The sequence below is a fragment of the Globicephala melas genome, chromosome 9 (assembly GCF_963455315.2).
Source record: "Globicephala melas chromosome 9, mGloMel1.2, whole genome shotgun sequence".
NCBI classification, from domain to species: Eukaryota; Metazoa; Chordata; class Mammalia; order Artiodactyla; family Delphinidae; genus Globicephala; species Globicephala melas.
In genome coordinates this window covers 47,995,738-48,000,455 of record NC_083322.1, presented here as the reverse complement: position 1 = coordinate 48,000,455, position 4,718 = coordinate 47,995,738, and positions in this window count along the sequence as shown.

The window sequence follows — 4,718 nt, the reverse complement described above, 5'->3', positions numbered from 1 at the left end:
AATCTGTCCAAGATCACATAGGTAGCAGCAAGACCTAGAACTAAAAACAGGCTTCTGATTCCAAAGTCCATTTTCATATTATGTCTCTCAAAAAATCAGGGTCTGCCTTCTCATTAGGAAATTAAACCCTGGTTTCCTGTGAGATAGTAAAACTAATGAGGCCTAGTATATTTTTGAATATTTGATAATTTAAAAATATTTGGTGCTAAACCTAATTCACCCTATCCATAGAAATACATAAACGACTTGCATTTTCTAGGGAAAAAAATGAAAATACTTCTTAATAACTCCCTCTATCCTTTTTTAATCTTCTATTTGTGAACATTTTGTCCCTAAAATAACTTCTGACTGCAGCTTTATCAAGAACAGTATTTCTTTTTTATACATTTATTTGTTTATTTATTTATTTTTGGCTGCATTTGGGTCTTTGTTGCTGCGCATGGGCTACTCTTCGTCGCGGTGTGCAGGCTTCTTATTGCAATGGCTTATCTTGTTGTGGAGCATGGGCTCTAGGCACGTGGACTTCAGTAGTTGTGGCACACTGGCTCAGTAGCTGTGGCTTGCAGGCTCTAGAGCGCAGGCTCAGTAGTTGTGGCGCACAGACTGGTCATTGAGATGTGTGCTTGTCTTGGAAAGCCAGTGCCATGACAATTTTCTGGGCCTTACTTTATCCATTACCACAGCTTCTTTGGTGCCTGCCAATGTCTAATGTCTCCTAAGTGACTGACACAGACCCAAGCAACCTTTCAGAAGTGCATCTGTGGCTGAGGCTGGCTTCTGTGGATATTGTCCCCACGACACACAGCCAGCTGTTCTTGAAGAAGGGCCCCCTCCTCAATTCAAATCAGACTGCCGGTGTCCCATGCTCCTTGTGAAGAATGAGACCGTATTTCAGGAATTCTGTGACTGCACACGGTGACCACAGGGCACCTTTATCCACTAACCTCCTTCTCAGCCAGTATTAATGGGTCCCGAAAGGTTCATCAGAGAGTTGGGTCTCCAAGGAGGATAGAGCCTTGGGCATGTCTCTCATGCCCAAATAAAAACATTTTTCCAAACCCAATTCAAGCTGTTTGAGTACTGGTTACAAATATTACTACTGTTTTCTTGCATTAATTAAGGATATGTTTATGACTCTCTGGATTAATAAACTTCTTTGCTCCCTGGATCTTGCCTCGCATGAGCTGAGGTGCTGAAAGTCCTGGAATGAAATGGAGGCAGAATATTCATCTCTGGGCCAGTCCTGAGAAATTCACCTGTAGATGCCTTGAATGCCGAGGGAACCTCCTCAGACATGAGAAAGAGTCATAGATTTTGGATTTTCTAGGCTCTGGACACACTTTCAATAGTCTAACCATCTCCCTGACTTTCCTCAAGAGCAGTACCGTGCAAAAGAAATATGATGTGAGCCACATGTCATTGTAAATTTTCTAGTAGCCACATTTTAAAAGAGTAAAAGAAACAAGTGAAATTAATTTTAATAATAAATGTTATATAACCAATATTAAAAAATCATTTCCTCATAGAATCAATATTAAAAATTATTAATGAGATATTTCCATTCTTTTATCATGCAAAATCTTTGAAATTTGGGGTCTATTTTGTACTTCCAGCACATCTCAATTTGGATCAATCTCATTTCAAGTGCTCGATAACCACACGTGACAAGGACCTACTGGATAGCACAGGGATCTATACTCAATATCTTGTAATAACTTATAATGGCAAAGAATCTGAAAAAAAAAAAAGAATCACTTTACTGCACAGCTGAAACTAACACAACATTGTAAATCAATGATATTTCAATAAAAACTTTTTTAAAAACAGCCACGTGTGGCCAGTGGCTACCGTATTGGACAGTGCAACTCAAGAGAAAGACCAAGAGGTCACTCAGAATCTAGCTACTGCCAGAACAGTCAGGAGGCTGGAGATGCTGTAATGTACTCTGCCCCTTGGTAGGGGTAATAGAGACTGATGCTTCCAATGCCTCTGTCCCAGGAAAACGCCTGGGCAGGCGCCCTGATATACGTTCAGTACTTTCACACAGTCTAATGCCACGTGAACTTAATTACTAGGATAGAAAAGTAGCTCCTCACCATGAAGTTCACCTTTAACCCCTAAAGACATACTTCATGTTAGTATGTTAGAATGACATACTTAGTAAGTTCAGAATGAAACCCTGAACAGCTATTGCCCTTAGAAATTAAGGGCAAGGCTTAATTCTTCCAACGGTTAATTTTAGGTTTGAATGTGCTTTGAGACCAAGAAGTCAGAAAGCTATCCCATCCCAGATCAGCCATTCAAAAACCTCTGTAGTCCTGAGAACTCAAAAGGATTGGCAAACCTCATCCAGTGCCACCAAAAGAAAATTCCTACATCTGTCCATGCTCGGCAGAACTCTGGGAACACCCTGACAGTTAGCACTGTGAACTGGGAATAAGGAAGGCCTCCTGTGCGACTAGAGCCAGTTACATTTACATGTCCCTGCAGACAAGCTTGGATCCAGGCCTTTCTGCTGTGCCAGGATGCAAACTGATAGGGCCACTGGGGACTTTTCAAGAGAACTAATTTGACTCATTAGGGACTCTAATAGTCGCATATGCAACATAACTTCTTTCATTAATCAGACAAATGCAAAGGATACTCTCAGCCAAAAGATAAGTCAGTTATCCCCGAGGAGCTATTTTGTTCCTTTTCCTGCTCCCTAAGCCTGCTAGTCATGCAATTTAATCGTAAACCTTCCTTTTTCTCTGTGTCCATCGCAGGGTGATGGGGCTATTGTTGAGGAGAGTTTATATATCACCTGTGTCTGTTCACACAGCACCGGACACTCAACCATGTGCCTGCAAGATACCCCTGCATCACGCACCTGCAAAATGTGGTGGAACGGTACAGACTACCAAATACACTCCTTTTCTACAGAGCCCTTGGGGGGCACCAGACTTGTGACCCCTCCATAGGCATTTCAAATACAGGTCCAAGTCTATTTCTCATCACCTCTAAACTCATGGCCAAGAATCCATGAACGAAATACCAGACTATTTCAGATTCAGGCCATCTTATTAACACGGCAGTTATCCCTACTAGAGCAGCCTTCACACTATGAAATTTTTCTATGACTCTGTTCAACCAGTATTTAAATATCCACTACATTTATGGGTTTCACTCATTATTCACTTCGATTACCTCTCCAGCAACCTACCCATAAGAATTCCATGCAGTTCTGGAGAAACTTCAGGCTTTTTGAGACCTACACAATAGGACTCTGAAGTCTGAAATATGGCGAAACAATAGCTGTTTTGTAGATGGTACGCATGAAATTTTCAGGTTTACTTGCACTCTGCAGTCACTCAGGAATATCATCTTTTGCTAGGCATACTATGAGAAACAGATAAGCCAGAATGTTCAGGATTGCTGTTCCTTCCCCTGAGAATACCAATATTTACTCTAAATTGGTTTAGATCTGGAAGAAACAGAATGTCTATAGTATTTTAACTTGATTCTATTATTAGCAAGGAAATATTCTGTTGCTTATTTGTCAGGCTTTTTGTGGGTTTCTTACTGTAACTTTTACATTGTTTCTTCTTTTTTAAAGAAAAAAAAATATATGGTGTGTTTAATTACATTTCATAGAATTATTATCCCTGAATCATAATTCTGTTAGTACACCAGTATAGAGATTATTTCTTAATATTTAGGTGAGAACCATTTCCTTCTGTTTTTGAGAATAATTCTCTAAACTCATTTCCAGTAATGGCACTCTTCCCCAAATCAAAGGTTTAACAAGGGAGATGCAAGCAGAATAATCATAAAAACACAAAGCAATACAACAGCAACAAAAAAATTCTAACTTCCAATAACAGCTCAATTTAGAAGAGAGTTTATATCTTCAGAACAAAAGCATTCCTCCTTGACTTTGTAACCAGTCAAAATCTGTGTATTCTACAGAAAATCTGTGGTTATTCCCAGAAAACTACCCTTTACTGCTTCTGCCTCCATTAGATTTCCTAAGCACTAGTGTTTTATTTTTACTTTTTATTTTTTCCAACTTTATTGGTGTGTAATTTTTTTTTACATCTTTATTGGAGTATAATTGCTTTACAATGGTGTGTTAGTTTCTGCTTTATAACAAAGTGAATCAATTATACATATACATATGTTCCCATATCTCTTCCCTCTTGCGTCTCCCTCCCTCCCACCCTCCCTGTCCCACCCCTCCAGGCAGTCACAAAGCACCGAGCTGATCTCCCTGTGCTATGCGGCTTCTTCCCACTAGCTATCTACCTTACGTTTACATTGTTTCTTTTCAGTCAATCATTAGTGAGGGAAAGTTAAGTCTGATGAATTCCACTTTGGAGTTTATAATTATTGTACATACATCATGATGAGCATTATTGTATATTCTCTCCAAGCCTGACATTCTTGAAGGATATAGTCCTATTCCCCCGAGGATTGTATTCTAAGTAATAGGATAATCTAACAAATGACCTATTTTATATCAAATGGGAGAGCTTCCTATAAATTACATCTTTTTGTTTTTGTTTTTGGCCATGCAGCATGTGGAACTTCTCCAACCAGGGATTGAACCCATGCCTGCTGCTTGGAAGCATGGAGTCTTAACCACTGGACCACAAGGGAAGTCCTAAATTATATCTTTTCAAAGGATATATCATGATCATTATGGCCAGGCTTTACTGCACTGCTGCAGAAGACTAATT